This window comes from Gobio gobio (assembly GCF_949357685.1).
Source record: "Gobio gobio genome assembly, chromosome: 5".
NCBI classification, from domain to species: domain Eukaryota; kingdom Metazoa; phylum Chordata; class Actinopteri; order Cypriniformes; family Gobionidae; genus Gobio; species Gobio gobio.
The window spans coordinates 14,026,638-14,047,392 of record NC_137101.1 but is presented as its reverse complement, the minus strand read 5'-3'; the positions used below and the strand labels follow the sequence as shown (position 1 = coordinate 14,047,392).

Below are 20,755 nucleotides of genomic sequence, written 5' to 3'. Positions count from 1 at the left end.
CACGTTTGAGTCAATGTGATGTGAGCCGGGCAAACCGACAGATAGAATTGGTTAATGCCCTAGTAGTACATGACTTTTTCAATTTGTTTGGCTTGATTCGTGAGTTCAGATGGGTTGGATTAAGGCATTCAGGTCAACATAATGAATTCTGGGTTGTGCTCGGAAGAGCAGCGATTTTTCTTTTGAACAGAGTTTAAAAGCAGGATGTTATTGATTAGTGGAGAGATTTTCCACCCCTGATTTTTGCCGGAAAGGCAGGAGACAGGCAGTATTTTTAACTACAAAAACACATTGTTCTTTGGCTTAGCGTTTGCATTAGTGGTTTAGCATTTTTTTTTTTTTACTGTCAAGAAAATCTTGAGTAATTTTAAATATTTAATTGTATTTGGAGTGCAAGTTTTGATAGAAATTGCTTTCAGAATATTTCTTGTAATTCAGCTGATGAATCATTCCCCACTTCAATCCGTAATTTCCTCTGATGGTGATTGTGAATCACAGCGTTACAGCCTGGAGCTGTTTGACATGATGGCCATCTGGAATGACAAGGAAAAATGATCTTAAAAATGCTCTGGATTGCTCAGTTGTGTTCGTCCTATTGAAATGGAACAGTATATTGGAACAGTATTGACAAATTTAAATTAGGACTGTCAATCAATTAATCAATCAGTCAAATTTTGTTGAGATAAGCATCCAAATGAAATCATTCAAAGACAATATTTTATTGTGGCAGATGAAAACATTGAATAGTAATGCATGAGTTTCTTTGGTTTCTGTCACTGACCTACACTTCAAATTCAGTTGAATTCAATCTGTCCGAATTCATGTTATCCTTTTAATCCTGCATGCTCAATCAATGCACGAATGGTGGTGAATATTGCGATTCAAGTGTCTTTTGCTCTGGTGGCATCAGTGCCTGTGTTGTACACCGTGTCTGCCCTTCTGTCATGCTCATAAAGTTGTAATTAACAGTTTTCAAAAGGCCTGCTAATTACTGTTTTGCTGGCAGTCCCTGGAGAGAAGGGGAGAGTCCACAGAAACTGGCAAAATAATATAGCTTCTTTCATTCGACAGAACCCAGAAGGAAACAAACAATTAGTCTGACTTGGCGAGATGAAGGTGGGTGGCAGAGGGTTTTGTGGGTGCACTGACAGCAAAACAACTGTGTGTTCATCTCCTTTAGGCCTGAAAGATCACATGGTTGACAACCCGCAGAAAAGGGTTAGGGTTGTGAATGGGAAACGACCTGAACTGAGCTCATATTTGGGTTGTACACTCAAAACCACAACATGTTAGAGCGTATATGCCACCCATGAAGCCACGACAAGAGATTTACACCTTTACTGACATGTCAGGGCTTTGGCAAATAATGACTGTTACCCTCAATTAATTGTTTCTACTGTTACAAGACCACATGAATGAATGAATGAATGAATTAATTAATTTTAATTACAAATATTAAAATAATTAATATAGTAAATAAACAGAATATACGCATAAATTCAATAATGCATAATATATTGGAAATTTAATTTCTTGCACAAAACTGGTTAAATAAAAAAATGAATAATGAAATACATGAATTCTTATTTATGTGTTTAATTTTATATATGTATTCACTATAGTATATTGTAATATTTGTATTTTAATTGCATACATTTTGTTTTTATAGTAAATAAATATACCCAAATTCAATTATACATATATTTTTTATAATAAGTAAATAAATATGCATGCATAAATTAGGAATACATAATACATGTAATTTCAATATAAATATTATATAATGAATGTACAAAAGTAGTTTAATTAAGTAAATACATTTTGTTTTTATTTTAAAAGATTTGTTTGTTTGTTTCTATTTTTGTGGATTTATCTGGTTGGACGTGCTCTGGCTTCAGGGAGCCAACACCCTTATGCCTTGAGGGGAGACAGGTCTGGACCTGTGGTTAACTGATGTGGTGTGGTGGGAATGGGAACCGAAATAATTCCAGTGCAGGTCATCTCTAGTTTTCCCATCTATTGTCTCATCACATACATTAACTGGCACACACATGCATATGCTATCACCCTGCGGTGCTCTCTCACCATCACATGCAGACATATACACTCGGCACTGTCATACTGCATACTCACACACGCTTATCGTTAATGCTCATACGCCCACATGCAGGCTGCTTGCACAGTTACTTCTGCTTGCCACACCCTGTGCATGCCATAGCAACAGAAACGAGTCTTACAGCTTTGCTCTTCCTACAAATACATCCTCACTTTTTTTTACTCTTTTACATCTTTCTTTATCTGCCCCCTCCCCACCCCACCCACACCAGAAACTCCTTGCTTGTAACATAAATTTATCTTTCTTTCCCTCGGGCTGCCTGGTACGACGGCCCATAGACACTTCATTTTTTTCCTTCTGCCACGGAAACATGCAAGATCAGCAGGGGAATGTAGTTTGTTGCTTTTCACAGCCTGGCATTGATGGGTCGGGGATTTGAGAGTCTTAACCCTTGGTGTCATAACCTAATACCAACTCCCACAATGCAATTTACCATCTCGCCAGCCTTGGAGTGAAAGGCTCTTGTGAGAATTGCCCTGAGACCACTTGGAAGAGAGATTCATACTTCAGTAGTCTTTCATTTCAATTGCGAGACACTTAAACATCTCACCTTGCTAACATTGTGTTACTTTATTTTACCCGAAAGCCATGGTATCAGGGAAAGCGGGGCTAGTTGTCACTATTTTTTACTCCAGTAAATATTTTTTAGGCTGAGTATACAGAACTTAAACTTGCTAAAAATAAGCCTCTTTATTAACCAGGAAAAAAGTTACAGCTGCTTTTGGAGCATGTTTTCATAAGAGGTGAATGTAATTTATCACAATGGGAACCTGCCATTTCAATTACGTTTATGATAAGCTTTTTAGCTAAATGTAACTATTATGGCCTGCTCTGACCTGAGATTTAGGAAAATTATTATTATTGTTCATTTAGGCCCTGTACACACGGAGACGCGTTTAGCTGTATACGTAATTTTTTTTTTTATTGTATTGGCGTTTCGTCCAGACAGATCCAGCGTTTTGGGAGCTTAAAACCGCAATTTTCCCAGAGTGGAAAAATCTGAAAACGACACCCTTGCATTTTCATGTGTACAGCCAATCTGTATATTTTGTGAAACAATGATGTCATCACCCCACGTCTCGACCATAGACTGTAAAAAAATATGGACATGGTGTCCATGACATCACCCGTAGGTTTCCGAAGAGCATTTTTGATGCCTAAAAGCCGGCCGTCACCATCTTGGCAGCGCATCACCACGCGTCACACCCGGATAACTGAAAATGGGCAAAGAGGTGGGACGTGGGTGGAGCTGAGGTGCCTGGTTGCTGAAACCACGCCCACCTAGCTCGACCATAGTGGCAATTCACATGTCACTCAAGTGGCCACGTCCCCTTAATTATGCAGAACTTTAAGGGTTAATATAATTTAAACAGATGAGTTATTAAAAAAAAATCACCTCCCTCACAGTTGTCATGAAGGGCAAAACTAGCTATAGACCAAAACCACTTTTTGTACCAGACTGTAAACATCTTTTTTTTTTCTGTTGTAAATCATTTTAACATGGGGGAGATGCATATTTGACTCCCTTTTGGAGCCTGTCTCTAGTGGCCAGTCGATGTATTACAGTTTAAGTCACTTCTGTGTTGGTTTCAAGAGAGACCGCGGGAGGTTGACGCTTGGTCTCGAACCCTAGTCAGACACCGGATGCGCATGCTCCAAGTCCGTTTTTAGCGCATCTCTGTGGGAGAATTACAGCGGCACATACATGTATACTACATTTTGAGTCGGTTTCAGTGGTTTCGTGTGTACGCAGATATTTCTTGAGACAGGGGAAAAAAAGATTGGCTGGTTTCGCTCTGGCGTCGTGGATGTTAATTCTAATGTCTGATCATTTTAAAAATGTTTAAAAGCGATATACAGAAGCCACTGCTAGAGAAAATACCTTTGTTTAATTGGACTTTTGGACATTGCCCTTGTAAAAGTAGCCCCAGTCAACCCTATGAGATATAAGGTCATCCTCACACTGATATCTCTTAAAGCTGCATAATATAGCTCCCCGAACACTCAGTGTGCTACTATTGAAAAAAAATTCCTGAGCAGGATGATCAGTTGAACAATGTGAGGTGTGAAAAAATGTGAATCAGCAAAGCTGAGCTCCATCAAAAGGAGCACAAAAGTATTGTTTGAAGTATGAGCAGCTCGGCATTCTCTCTTTCACACACTGTATTTGTTTTCTCGCTTGCTTTATATCCATTTCCCTACCTCCCTGGTCTTTTTTCACTCTCTTTTTCATACACCCACTCTCTCTGTTGCTAAGGGATCTTCACCTTGCATTATCCACTCTGGAAATCATTAACCAAGCCATCACTCTGTCTCCTGCACCAGTGTTATGTTCATAAAAGCCATAATTCACAAATATATCAACATATCAAACGTCCCAGCATTCACTGCCCATTTACCGACCCATCTTTGTTCCTGCATATGCCACTGCAGTAAAAATTCACTGCTGAGTATTAAGAGGAACATTGCGTTAGAGTGATGTGGGTACAGATGAGGAAAAAAAAGCTCATTAAATGATAGAGCCATTGCACAAAATGTCATCATTAGTTCTTTACGTTTCATCCCTCCAGTGCTCTGGGAATCACAGTCCAGCTGTTCTGACACCTTTCTTTGTTTCCTCTCGTTTAGTCAGACGTCCAACTCGATTACCACTGCTTGACTGGAGAGGAACCTGCAAGCTAATGGTCTTTCTTTAGGGACTGTTGGGAGCTTTCTTTTCTTTTACACTTTTCTTTTCTTTTACACATATATATATATATATATATATATATATATATATATATATATATATATATATATATATATATATATATATATATATATATATATATATATATATATATATATATATATATATATATATATATATATATATATATATATATATATATATATATATATATATATATATATATATATATATATATATATATGGCATTCATATGAACTCAAGAAATCTTTCATTTTTTTCTCTCGAAATATTTTTGAGCACAAAGTTAGGTGCAAGGTTAAAGGAACACGCCACTGTTTTTTGAAAATAGGCTAATTTTCCAACTCTGCTAGAGTTAAACAGTTGAGCTTTACCGTTTTCGAATCCATTCAGCCGATCTCCGGATCTGGCGGTAGAACTTTTAGCATAGCTTAGCATAGATCATTGAATCTGATTAGACCGTTAGCATCTCGCTCGCTGGTACGGCAGCAAAGTTACTTGATTATTATGCAGGAATGAGAGTATAGTTCCTAGACATATCGGTCTAGAAAATCGCAACTTTTCATTTTCCGTCGGTCTTAGTACACGATGTAACTACAGAAGAGTTAAAATATTGAAAGTCTTTGGTCATTTTTGAGCGAGATGCTAACGGTCTAATCAGATTCAATGATCTATGCTAAGCTATGCTAAAAGTTCTACCGCCAGATCCGGAGATTGGCTGAATGGATTCGAAAACGGTAAAACTGTTTAACTCTAGGGAAGTTGGAAAATGAGCCTATTTTCAACAAAAGTGGAGTGTTCCTTTAAGACATGGTCAAATTAATGAAAATGGTGTAAATAACGTTAAATAAGGAGACTATTCACAACAAGCCTTGTTTACTTGGCCATGGTTGCTTTGCACCCATTGAAGCTATAACTGTGAATAATGAAAGACTTAATTGAATTTATACATGTGAAGATGTGTAACATTTTAAAAGACTGTCAAGAATCTTGTGGAAGTGCATCTTTTGTTGATGTTTAAAAAATGAAGTGTGCGTGAGAGGCGTTTAGATAAGCTTGTGTCTGTGTGTGGCGATGCATTGTTTGCCCTCCTGCCAAATGTGTAGGACTCACTGAGTCAACAGTATCACGTAAGCCCTTTCTCACTGAATTTGTGTATTCCAGCAGTGGGTTTGTTTGTAAATGTGTGATCGTGAATATTAAGTGATTTGTTGATGGACTGTGAACAAAGAAAAGTCAGCCTTATGTCACTCATAACTGCATATGAGTCAGTCGCATCCGTATGCTCATTTACAGAATAATACTTAACACTTGACGATCTGATTTGTTTTCATTGCCGTTATCTTCAAAGGAAAGCCTGCAGGCGTTGAGAACAGCTGAAAAAAATGACAATTTATAATAGTAGAAAAACAATAAGGCTGTCCCTGGATTGGGTATAAGCAGCCATTGCTCGTCTGTATGGGCAGGTGCACCAAAATATTCATCCAAACATAGACCTCTATACACACTGAATTAATAATACATTATAAATGTGTTCAGCATTCAGCAACATATTTTTCGGATTTTTTAGACTACTTTAAGCCGTAACCTGAGCAGAATATATTAAAATGTAACACATGGATTTGGCAGGCATATATTCATGATACTAAGTGGGGCAGCCGGTCTCAGAGCCCTCTCCAGCTAGCCTGACAAGCCAGACCCACATCAAGATGTTGGGTCTGGGAACACACCATTGGCAGGGCTCAATCCGAGGGGCCGGATAAACGGTTGTCTTTCAAATTCCCTCTGCACGCAATAGGATAGCGCCAGAGCAACGAAGAAGGTGAAGCGGAGCTAGTTGATAGATTAAACTTTTGCCGTATCCGCCACAACTCTACTGTCATTATGTTAAGCCCGCCCACCGACTCTATACACGATGTGATTGGCATGACTAGAGTTTGTTTTTTCCAGCTCACAAGCCAACAGAGAGTTGCTAGACGCCCTGGCTGCAAATTATATCTATATTTGTGTCACAAATTATATTTGTGGTAAAAAATGGAACTGCAGAACGTTTTTCTTGAGAGCCATTTGGGACAGATTTCTAGACTGGGTAAAACCAGCCTGATCTGCCGGCGATTTGATTTCGCCCTGCAACTCTGGAAAGTCTGGAAACCTGTACATTAATTTCTACTGCTTCTGTTACACTTTTGCGGGAACCAATCACAGACTGGCTTATCCACCTGGCACGCTATTGGAGGGTTTGAGTCGATGTCGGATAGAAAAGGGTTGAATCGATGCCCGTTGAGCACGCCTCTTGTGGTCTGATTGTTTGAAGGACTATCCAATTGCATACAGAGTCATTTGAATTATTCTTGTTTATCACGCCTCTTGTGGTCTGATTGGTTGAAGGACTATCCAATTGCGTACAGAGTAATTTAATATATGCTAGTTGATCACGCCTGTTGTGCAGTAGAAAATACAGAGCAGACTCCCCAGACCAATGTTCAATCTTAAATTGAGCTTGGTCTGGTGATTTCAGACTAGCAGATTTCAGGCTGCCCCGCTTATTTTCACGTTACCTCACGTAAACCTCGCTCCAGACCAAGATAATAACAGTCCTCTTCAGATATGTGTCTGCATCAGGTCAGTAACTAGTTGACATGTCTGTCCTTTCTATGTGGAGTATCAAATTAATTAAAGTATAAATCCTTTAGTTTACTTTGTTTTCTTCACTGGAATTCCTACACAACTTGCAATATTCTAAAACAACATTCGGACACAATAAATACTACATTAAAGTGGTGGTTGATTTCACTTTTTTTAACTTGTTTCGCTTTTTAAAGACTACAACAAACGGCTGGTAGGGACTACAACAAGCTTATTCACGGGTTAGTGACATCACTAACCCTAAAATTTGCATAAACCCTGCCCTCAAGAACACGCAACAAAGGTCATGTTGAGAAGAGGAAGAGTTCTTGTAGTACATTTGAGAATCTGCTCAAACTGTTGCATTGTATTACATTTATTGCAATACAGTATGCAACACAAATGTGATAGCATATCATAAAAGCAAGATGACAACATTAATTATAACCGTAATTAAACTAAACTATACCTGTTCCATCTTCATGAAGCATATATTCTCTGGCTCTGTAGGCATCTTACAACAGTTCCCACACAAGCGATTTATAGATTATCTTGACAGAATATGCTAATCAATGACTTGAAGATAGTTAACTCTACATCAGTTATATAAATTCATCAACTAACCATTCAGAAACGTCCTGTCGTATTCTACATGTCGTCACTTCTTCTTGAGTCTTGAGTCTTCTTGAGTCAATCTACTCTGTCATTGTCCGACTCCGGCTTGAATATAAAAGGCTGAACAGTTTCGAACATTTTCAGTACGTGTCTGTGTGAGGTAATCGGAGCTGCTAACACGAGCTCTTAAAGCTCCACCCTCTTTTAGAAAGGGGTGCAGCAGCTAATTTGTATTTAAAGGGACAAACACAAAGGCGCGTTTTTGTTCACCCTCAAAATGTAGCAATTTTAACATGCTATAAAAAGGATCTGTGTGGTATTTTGAGCTAAAACTTCACATACACACTCTTTTACATTCTTTTACAGACTTTTACATCTTGTAAAAAGGGGCATTATAGGACCCCTTTAAGGCAATTCTATGATGGCATTATATGCGTTTGTCGTGTACTTATGTCAATCATCATTGGAGCGCCACCCTCAGGCTGAATAACGCTGTAATAATGACATCGTAAACTTATATTTCCATTGTTGAGCTTTATATTTCCCTTTTTCTTCTTGGTCTGAACTATATTTTAACGTACTTTCCTCTTAATATCTAGCCTGGCTCCGCCCTCCTACATACTTCCGCTCAATTTTCATTTTTCTTTCAGTACTGCGTCTGGGATTGCGGTATATTCTCTGGTTTAGCGATTGGTTATGGCAGATCCAGAGTGGCTCTAGGCAGATCCAATAGTTTTAAACTTCAACAGAGTACCCGCCTTCAAGGAAGTTAACGCTTGTCAATGGAGGGTGGCCAGACTCTCTGTACAAATGAAATGTACGAGAGTCTGGTAGGACCAGGCTACTTAATATCTACTGATGTACTTCATGAGGTCTGGAGCTCTTCTGTAAAGATACCTCTTCAAAATGGGGACTGATTTACTCTTTCACAGCATAAAGGTGAAGTGAGATCATTCTTTTCAATGTTGAAACAATAGTTCCATGTGTAATGTCTTATTACTTAAAGGGGTAGTTCACCCAAAAAGGAAAATTCTATCATTAATTACTCGTTCCCAATCCGTAAGACTTTCATTCATCTTTGGACCACAAATGAAAGATCTTTTTGATGAAATCTGAGTGTTTTCTGTCCCTCCATTGGCAGTTATGCAACTACCACTTTGACACTTCAAAAAGTTCATAAAGAGATCATAAAACTAATCATTGTGAATTGAGCGGTTTAGTCTGAATTTTCTGAAGAGACTCGATGGCTTTATCTGATGAACAGATTTAATTTTGGCTTTTATTCACATAAACAGAACCTCAGCCGAACCTGCTTGACGCACGAGAACAAACCTCATTGGTCCTTGCGGAAACTCAAACGCACGTGACACTCGAGAAAGAACCTCATTGGTTCTCGCACGTCAAGCGAACATGCTTGAGCTTCTGTTTTCCACAACTGATGTGTTAGTTGATGAATGTTTATATGTGAATCAAAGCCTAAATTCACTCTGTTCATCATATAAAGTGATCTCTTCAGAAAATGTAGACTAAACCGCTCGATTACCAATACTGTATTCCGTTTTTGCGGTAATATGCTGTAATGCAATTTCACAGTATTCATACCGTATTCAGTTACTGTAGATTGATGACTCTGCTGCATGTTACTGTTATTTTACCGTATTTTTTTTTTTACAGTAAAAAAAAAAAAACAGTGTACAAGTGTGTTGTGGTGCTCGGTCTCATCCAGTTTCAACAGCGTTTCTCAGTAATTGCTTACTGCTCCTGTAAATGTGTTTTTAATTGTAATCTATACAGTTGTTTAAACACAAAAGAAGATATTTTGAAGAATGTTTGTGACCAAGTAGATAGAGCAACCATTGACTACCATAGTAGGGGAAAAATACTATGGTAGTCAATGGTTGCTCTTTCTGCTTTGTAACAAACATTCCTCTAAATATCTTCTTTTGTGTTCAGCAGAACAAAGAAACTCATACAGGTTTGGAACAACTTGAGGGTGAGTAAATTATGACAGAATTTTCATTTTTGGGTGAACTATCCCTTTAAGGCCATTTACAGTATATGCTAGTTTGCTGTTAAAAGTTTACATCTAAAATGTAGTGTCTTGTTTACCCATATCTGTTTATTGTGGTGTAGGTGAATATGTGTCCGCTTATGTTTAACAGCAGCTTTTAACACACATTTAAAGTTAACTAGTCTAAGAAGAGGCCTCGGTTTCTCGCCTGTCTTAACTCTTCATGGACTTGCTAATGTAGAGTGTATGTTGTGGGAAATATTCCTCATTTGACAGTTCTTGCCCAGTTGGCAGCAGCAGGTGTTGCTCCGTGGGCCGTCTTTATGTGTCAGCTCAGAAATATGGTGCACACTCCGGGGTTGTTTTGCAGATCCCTGAACCAGCTTTCATGTTGGCATTCTAAATTGTATTATGCTTGCACTTTTTGGCATTGCATAAATGTGCCCCTTCCTTCTCGTCCTCCCCCTTTCCCCACTCTTCATAGCTGTGAAATTTCACATGTAGGTGTAGCCGGAGTTTAACTCCTCATTTTCACTTTTGATGGGGTGTACAGTGTCTCCGCAACACTTGTTTAAAGCAGCAAATGTATCTGGGTTGCAATGCCTACAGTCTCTGGGGTGGGTGGCATATGCAAACCTAGAAAGTGGTGGAAATATTTCCGGAATGAGAGCACACCAGTGCTGTTTATCGATATGGAACATTGTCAATTCAGAAAGCGGTCGCATTTCATGATGTCAGAAGTCAGAAGAAATAGAGCATTATTGTAGTGTAAGTGAGACAACAGTTGGTAAATGTGTTTCAGCTGTCGCTGCAAATGATATGAAACCATTTTCTCTCATAACATCAATTACAGGCAAAACACATTAGTTTTGTGCAGTAGTGCGTCTGACTTTGTAGTGACATTAATTAGAAAAGCAAAAGTTAGTATAGCCCCCTAAGAAGACATGTTGTCATTTTCTTCATTTCTCGATCAAGGAATGTTTACTTATGGTTTTCTCATGTTGATATTAGTCTTTACATTTTGTCTAAACGGTAACATTTATGATGATTCCATCTAAACAGTTTTATTTATTTATTTATTTTAGTCAAAACAATTGTATGTTTATTTTATGTTGGATTTGATTTGTTTATTTTTTAATGTGCATTTCTTATTGTGGGATTTGTGGACACAGTTATTTATTTAAATTAGCTTTTTTTATATAGTTATTATTTTGAAAATAATATGGGTACGATTATTAAATGATTGTATATTTAATAATAATTATAATTCATGGACTTTTTAATGTTTTCACATATGACATTTTATGAATCATTGTTTTGGCCAATTGAGTAAAATCATTCAATTTTAATTGATAATATTAATGTAAATGTATTAATTTACATTGCTTATTTGATTAATTTACCTTTTTTCTAAAAAAATTGTTGATGAATTGATAGATATTTTGCATATTTTGCAAAAATCGGGTTTAGATCTCAAGAAAACAACTTTTGTCATGCCAAGCTATTCGAAAATGTGTGATCATGACAAATCGCGACTAATAATAATAATAATGGTTTCTTGCATGGAGAACCCCATACGTTTATCAGTTTGTTGTGCCATGTGGGGCTTGTGTGCAGTAATAATGCACCATCTGCAGCTCACAATTATGATAAAAATGTCATGGTTGTGCATAAGAACCATATTGATGGTATGGATAATTTGAACTATTTTTAGTGTTGGAATCAGCTTGTTAATAATCATGTTGCACCAGTTGCTTGGCTTTCCAGCTTTAACCCTCTGATACCTAATTATCCATGTTTACTTTTATAATGAAAAAGACATTGACTTTTCCTTTGTAATTTATTCCTCAATGAGTTAAAAGTGCCGTGCTGCTTTGATTTTCCTCATAGCTATTTTCTTAACATTATGCTATCAAACTTGATTCAAGTGACAACCATCAACTGACCTTAGTTTAAATAAAGGCATTGTAAATGATGTGCCTGTCCGTGTGATGGATAATGTTGAGTTTTTCCTTTATGTTGTTAGCACACATGGCACAAGACTCCCTGAGGCGGACAGAGTTTGTTGATACTGTAACAGGATCTCCCACTATCCACACAGTAGATTCTCCCTCTGCTGATTATGTACACACAGCACACACTGTACATACACACAGCTACACATCGGCTGTTTCATTTGCGGTGAAAGAAGAAAAACGGGAGAGGACTGTGGGGGATGCTCTGAAGGAGTTGTAGGTTATTGGGGTGCCAGGCCGGGCTGCGTAGCCTACTTAGTGTACAGCTGCATTTAGGCCAGACTGTTCCCGAGAGCAGACTTGTCAAGTGATTCAGCAAGCAGAGGGTCCGCTGGGACTGAAGTGTCCTCAAGCACAACAGGCACAGTAACACATTTTTATAGGTTTGTTTTTTTTTTCTTGAATTTTCGTTGGTAACATTTTGATGTTATTCTCTATATCAGTGCGCACTGTTTCTGAATTCCCTAAAACGCCTCGATTTGTAGTCTCAAGTTTTCTTCTGGGAACGTACACATCACAGTATTCTTCATTTAAATAGTTTCAGCCAAATACATATGCAAAAAAAAAAAGGGACGAGGGCCTGATTGAGTTCGTGTTTTGAAACTCATGGTTATCAGAGCACATTGTCCTTTTTGGAAGGAGAAATATATATATAGAAATTAATATTTGACCTAGATTATTAAAGGGTTAGTTCACTCAAAAATGAACATTCTGTCATTAATTACTCACCCTCATGTCATTCCAAACCCATAAGGCCGCTCATCTTCGGAATACAAATTAAAGGATTAGTTCACTTTAAAATGAAAATTTCCTGATAATTTACTCACCCCCATCTCATCCAAGATGTTCATGTCTTTCTTTCTTCAGTCGAAAAATAAATTAAGTTTTTGAGGATTTTTCTTCACATAATAGACTTCAATAGCAACCAAAATGTTGAAGGTCCAAATCAATGCAGTTTCAAAGGGCTTTGAAGGGCTTCAGAGGCTCTGCATGATCCCAGACAAGGAATAGGGTCTTATCTGGCAAAACCACCGGCCATTTTCAAGAAAAAATAAACATTTATATTCTTTTTAACCTAAATTGCTCATCTTGCCCTGCTCTGCGATGCACCACGGATTGCGCAATCACGTCGGAAAGGTCACACTAGAGTCGACGTAGGCGGAAGTACCACCCCAAGCGAACGTGCGAAGACTAATACAAACGTCCTTTACCAAAAAAACTCCATCTCTAACTTCAAAATCGCCCGATATCGTTGTTTAACCGATATCGTTGTTTAACCACGTTAGCGCACGTGCGAAGAATAATACAAACATCCTTTAGCAAAAAAGCTAAAGGATGTTTGTATTATTCTTCGCACGTGCGCTTTGTAAAAACTGAGGCGGTACTTCTGCCAATGTCTAGGGTGATCTTTCCGACCTGAATCCGTGGTGCGTCACAGAGCAGCGCAAGATGAGCAATTTAAAAAATGTCCTGGCTAATCCAAGCATTATAATGGCAGTGAATGGCATCCTAAAATTTGAAGGCCAAAAAAGTGCATCCATCCATTATAAAAGTAATCCACACGGCTCCAGGGGTTAATAAAGGCCTTCTGAAGCGAATCAATGGGTTTGTGTAAGAAATATATCCACATTTAACATGTTATATAGTAAAATATCTAGCTTCCAGCTTAAGAAATGAATCGTAACTGCCGCGACGATGACGTCGGACGTAGCACAAGCATTTTGAACTGCGTCAGACATTACACTTTCTGCGTTAATTAAATATGTAGGGCGGTCCGTGAACTAACCCTTTAATGTATTACCTAACATGAAATAACAACAAGCAATACATTTATTTCTGTATTTATTATCCTTTGTTAATGTTAGGTAATAAAAATACATTCTTTCATTGTTTGATCAAGTTATTTCACTGTGCATTAACTAACGTTAACAAATACAACTTTTGATTTTAATAAAGTATTACTAAATGTTGAATTTAACATTAAAGGGTTAGTTCACCCAAAAATGAAAATTCTGTCATTAATTACTCACCCTCATGTCGTTCGACACCCGTAAGACCTCTGTTCATATTCGGAACACAAATTAAGATATTTTTGTTGAAAGCTGATGGCTGAGAAAGGCTTCAGATAGGCCTCCATTGGCATTCAGTACATTTTCACTCCCAAGACCGATAAAAGGCACTTAAAACGTCGTTACAAAGTCCATCTCACCACAGTGACTCTACAATAATCTTGCAACGACAATAGTTTTTGTGCGCAAAAAAAAAATCTAAATAACACCTTTATCCAACTTGTTATTGCCTTCCGTGTGTGCCTCCACGACGCATGCGCGAGAATATGACGTAGCGCCGGGGTTCGGGAATCCATGAAATGCGCACTTTAGTCCCATTTTGAGCACTACGCCAAGACCTAAAGCACGATCAATGTAGAATCCAACAGCTTAGACACGCGTGTCTTCCTCTGATTGTAAACAAATCGATTCTGGGTCATCTGTCCGAATGCCGGATCTGCGTCATATTCCCGCGCATGCGTCGTGGAGGCACACACGGAAGGCAATAACAAGTTGGATAAAGGTGTTTTTTTTTTTTTTTTCGCACAAAAACTATTGTCGTCGCATCGTAAGATTATTGTAGAGTCACTGTGGTGAGATGGACTTTGTAACGACGTTTTAAGTGCCTTTTAAGCGTCTTGGGAGTGAAAATTTACTGAATGCCAATGGAGGCCTATCTGAAGCCTTTCTCAGCCATCAGCTTTCAACAAAAATATCTTCATTTGTGTTCCGAATATGAACGGAGGTCTTACGGGTGTCGAACGACATGAGGGTGAGTAATTAATGACAGAATTTTCATTTTTGGGTGAACTAACCCTTTAACTAAGATTCATAAATGCTGTAGAAGTATTGTTTATTCTTAGTTCTTGTTAACTAAGGTAGTTAACTAATGTTGTATTGTAAAGTGTTCCCAGAAATCCTTGTCTGTCTTACCTGAGCATATAATAATCAGTAAAAATGAAGAAAACCTTTTATTCCCAAAGTTTCCCAAAACAGTCACGCATCTACAAATAAGCAATGTCACAAATAAGTGTCACATTTTGCTTTGGATAGGGCCCCTGTAGTTTACAGACCATGCAAAAAACAGCGCACATCACACTGTTTCTAAAGTCCCACAGCTCTTTATTGCGGTACAAAGCACACAGACGCACACACCTCAAGAGAAGGAAGCTGGGGAGGCGGGGAGTGTTAGTGCCGAACCAGGCTAATCAGAGCAAGGAAATGAGGCGAGTCGCACACAGGGCTCCCGCGCCTAGAGGCCCACTCGCTTGACAGCTCTGATGGATGGAAGTGTCTTCTCATCTGAGAAGGAGAAAGATATTGGGAGGAAGTTGAGGAAGTGTGCTGCAGGTATGTCGCTGTTGGGTTTCTAACCTGCCTGATTTAGGGTACTTAACAAAGAAAGATGGAGGTGGAGTTTGAGGGGACGGAGCGAGGGCATAATTAGTCTCGGCATCAGTTGGCACACCCACACAACATCTAAAGCGCATATTGAACAATAATGACGATAGCTGGCGGAAATCATCAGTTCAAATCAAATTGGATGGCTATTACATAATATCCGGTAGGCATGGTGCACAGGTTTTTATCAGCCTGATGGGAAGCAAAGCAACAGTCTTCTACGATAAACTCTTCCGAGCTAGGACTAGTCAATTCATTTGGCAAGTTTGCATGCTGGGTTGCATTGAATCTCAGGTTGTGTTCACACTTGGCAGGTTTGGTTCGATTAAAACTAACTCTGTTGTGAATGCTCTGTTAGTGAGATTAACTTGAATTGGTTTGAACGTTGCCATCTGAACCCTGGTGCGCACCAAACAAGCAAACTTTGGGCCGGTTCGACTGAAATATGAATGCAACACGGACCAAAGACATCAAAACAAACCAAAAACAGGACGTTATGGCACAAGATGCGACCCTATAAGGACAGAATGCTCAAGCATACCTGTTTTTTCTCGTCAAAGGAGCATTAGAATTGCCATCTTCTTGCAGCAGATCTTCCTTTGTGTGCAATGGAGGAATTCCTGACGCTGTTTTGACGCATTCACACATTTTATAAGCTCCTTGTTAGTTCTCAGCTGGTAAAAATACCATCCTATGTACGCACATACAACAAGTGCATTCAGCCCAACACATTGTTTTGGATTTTCATCAAGTTCCGTTGTAAAATATACATCATTAAAAAGCATTTTTGTTTTGTTCTTTAGGTTTAGTGTTAAAAATGGCTTTGAACACAAAATGAACCAGGACTAAATGTATAATTTTCCTTTTTTGGTCTGGACCAAAAGAACCAAGAGAACCGAACCTCAAGTGTGAGCACACCCTATGAAATATGTTTCTGTTTTGTATAGCACATCTAGTTATTTCACTTTCTTCTCTGTTTTGTCCATCTGATAACAGGTGCTTAATACTAGGGATGGGAATTTTTTTTTATTTAAACACCATTTATTAAAACAAAACTTGTTTTGAATGTGTATATAACTACATATTGACATAAACAACCAATTGCACTGATTACACTGATTTAAGTTTGATGGAAGACTGATTTGTCAATCTTTTTGATTGGTTCATTGAAAAATGTGTTCATAAAAGTCATTCAGTCATGAATAGGACTGCTGTTACATGCAATGCCATGCAATAGAAAGACACCATGTCTGTTTATTTCCTTTGTATTAGTCGTTCTCACTTATTACATTCAATTCAAACTGAAAACCCATTACAAGGAAACCAGAAAAACTGAGTCCACTGAGTATTTTACAACTTTGTTCTGTTCACATCGGCAGAAGATTACAGATGTTCAAGAGTTGTTGAATGACCTGAATTTCATAAAAATAGTGTTTTTTATACATATTTTTTCTTTGATTTTGCTGGTTTTTTTGCCATCAACTGTTTAAGCACTGGACATTTTTCCATCATGCTGATTAAAGCAATGCTGGACCAAATCTAAAAAAAAATTATACAAAATATTTGTCTTTCAAATGTTAAGTATAACCTTTAAATATAGATTATATTTGTTTTCCATTTGTTTCCCCCCCATTTTTCTATTAGAATCCTAGTGCATGTGAAGACCGGGGCAAAGTAAGGCCACAAACTTGTGGCACGGCTGATGTGGTTTTCCTGTGGTGTCTGACTTAGGCCTCAAGTATATGTCTAACCGCAAGTGACATTGATTGCAATAGCTCTGTGGGTATTATAGCAGGCCAGACAGAAGCTAATTACACCTTTTACCTCCTCATACAGTATCTATAGATGCAGCACACAGAATGAGGTGTATTTTAATAGACCGACAAACTTTCCATGATTTTTATATGACCAGCGGCTCCGACGGTGCCAATATATCGTTAACAGCATGGCTGGGGGAGATATGGAATGAAAATATTTAGTTAACTCTCATCGGGGTTTCTCCACCACCAAGTCGCAACTCACTCACACTAGGCCAACTGCTATTGGTATGTCACAGGTTGTCAGTCGCACAGTAGGGCGTTGTGTTTGGGGATTATTTGTGTGGCTGATGAGCTTGTTATAACATGGTTTGAAGCAATGGAGATCAACTAGTTTATGAGGGACTTGGGAATAGGCTTGGACTGGTATCAAAGTCCAGTTTTACTTGACAAACTGCCATCTTTTATGCAATGTAATTTGGTAACATGCACTACTAAAAAACAAGGGTTGCAATGGATGTGTAGACATTTTGGAAATAATTAATTGTTTTTGTGCATCATTTATTTTTAGTCAAGAAATGTTTAATTATACATAAAATAAATAGACACATACATATTATATATAATTTATTATCATTTATTGCAATAAGGATTTTCTATATGAGACAGTCTGTTCACAAAGGTCTGTATTAGTAACCTCAGTGAATCACCATGTGTGTTAGAGAAGCGAACACACAATTATGTAATTCCGGAAAACTGGGTCAGAAAAATTTCCCAAGGGCATTTGGAAGATCTTAGAGAGAATGAGCTATGATGGTTCAACCTTTGGTCATAGACATGGAAAATAAAAAATGCGTGTTATTTTGTGTGCACACACATTTATCGGTTTCTTTCATACTTGATTAGACTCTCGCCCAAGGGCGACTGTGTTTAATGACGGTATACTGAACCGGTGGCAGGTTCCCATAATAGGCAGAATAAAAGGGTCTAAGGTAAATGGATTCTTTGACATCTCCAGTGCATTCTCACCAGGCTAAGTCGTCTAAGATGTTATCATTTGTGTGGTGTAATTTTTAATTCTTTTCATTTACATTTAGATCTGATGTCGGCACAACAGGTATGTCAGTTTATTATTCAGATTAAAAGATTTATAAGGCTCACATCGAGTTCAAAGGTGGATTTAAAAACTTTCTTCATGAAAAATCCCCTGGTGAACCGGTAAAAATCCAAAAGCGAACAGAATTTTCTTATTATACCTGTTTATTTGAACCTGTAACCTTTTGTATCGTATTGCTGTGTGATTTTAGAGCACCTTATTGAGGTATTATATTTGCTTTTATAAATGCTGTTTCACAACACTGTTTCTAAGACAATGTTTCAAACCATGGAAGTTGAAGGACAAAATACCAGAATTTTATGAATAACAATAGTCTGGCAAAACTTTCACTTTTGCTGCAGAAAATGAACGCAATAATATTCTGCTGACTAGAAAGGATAATGGGCTGTCTTATAATTGTCCAATCGATGCCCTTGGACATACACTTACGGCCTTAAATTGACATGTTTCATTCGTTTTGCTACATGGAAATAAACGCTGAGACTATCAGCTATCACCGTTTTAGACAATGAGAGGAAAAAATTGACAAGATGTTGGTTGCACCTGCAAACTCTTTTTGACTTCTGTAATTGGTGAAAAATGTAGCTGGAAGGCTCAGATCTGCATATAACCCAGCTATTGCGTTCGGTCCCATTCACACTTGATTAGGCTTTCCCTAGAATTTATCTCAAATGGCGGGCGAACCGACAGCCCGGCCACACTGAATGAATCGACCAGACTATGAGAGGTCATCTGGAGCATCTCAGTTTCATTTTACATCATGCTGCGTTGAATATGAGCTCACCCACATGCACAAAGATAATATCGTGCATAGAGCAATATAGATTGCCCTGTAATTTTAAAACACAATCTCAAATGGCCCACAGGGATTGGAGGGCTAGTCTCATTTTTGGCTTGTGTCCTCAGGGAGTTTATTTGACAAGCTCCGGAGGTGTTTGTTGAGGATAATGCACTGCAAAATGCAAACAAAAAGGTGTGTAATGTCGTTGAAATAGGATTTTAAAACTTGCTCTAGTGGGATTGTGTTTTTGATGGTTTTCTTGCTTCCTCTCTTGATATCCCCAAGTCATCACATCATGTCACTTCTTTAAGAATAGATGGTTTGTCACTTTGCCCTTTGGTTCGTGTTCGATACCGCATTCATTGCTGCATTCAGGTGGCTTTTGTCTGATAAGATGAGACCATGGATCGCATGTTACAAATTCCTCCCTAGCCACATCCAACACAAAAGCAACCTTTCACAGAAGCCCTCTCCATTTCCCTTAGCCATAGATAAGGCAGCCATCCATACATTCGGCTCTGAAGCGGACTGACTTCTGCTATTAGAAACTCTATCCTGAAGAACCAAAGCAGTTGTAGCCATCTGGACTGATAAGAGCATTCAAGAGACCCAAAAGAAAGTCACTACCAGCCATGTCAGGTCACTGAATAGATAATCTCACTTCCTCGCAATTTCCCTATCACTACAGGATTGTTTTGGAAGCGAGAGCATAATTGTCTCTTATCTTGTTGGACCGGTCACCAAACTTCTAACAACACAGAGGGCAAGTGCATTTGAGTGTAACACACTCTCAACCTTTTGGTGCTAAGATGACGTCCCCCGTTATCATAGTTTCTTTCTTAATTGTAAGCCACTAAAAGGCAGGTTCAAAATAAAAACAAGATGATGAAAGGAGATCAAAGGAAGAGAGAAATCAGTCAAGAGCTGAAAAAAAAGAATAATAATACATTTTATTTATAGGCACCTTTGATGACACTCATGGGCTGTGTTTACACTGCAAGTCTTAATGCACAGATCTGATCTTTTGACCATATCAGATTTTGTTGTCCCGTCTGTTTACATCCACGTTAGACACGACTGGTATCCGAAAAACTGTTTACATTAATCCCCGCCAAAAATGATTCTGTTGGTGATCGCTTTACTACACTCTAAAAAAAAAGGCTCGTAATCATAGGGGAACCTTTTTTAGTGCTATATAGCACCAATTTTGGTGCTTCAGTGGTTCTTCAGCGGTTCTTCAGAGGTGCTATATAGCACCTTAGTCAAAGAACCGGTGAAGAACCTCTGAAGAACCGCTGAAGAACCTCTGAAGAACCTCTGAAGAACCACTGAAGCACCAAAATTGGTGCTATATAGCACTAAAAAAGGTTCCCCTATGATTACGAGCCAAGAACCATTTTTGGTGCAATATAGAACCTTTTTTTTTTTAGAGTGTATGCAACATGGTTGACCCTTGGGTTTTCAATGGCTGTGCTATTAAAATGATTTACATAAATCACGTTGGGTGGTACCATGAATACTTGCCAGCATGGATAAGCTAAAATCTGTCAGTAGCAAAG

At 38.3% G+C, this 20,755-nt stretch overlaps 1 protein-coding gene across 1 annotated transcript in view; it reads left to right on the top strand.

Moving 5' to 3' along the window:
• The window catches only part of btbd11a (BTB (POZ) domain containing 11a), a 174,022-nt gene that overhangs the window by 12,181 nt on the left and 141,086 nt on the right, over positions 1–20,755 (top strand). The window lies entirely within an intron of this gene.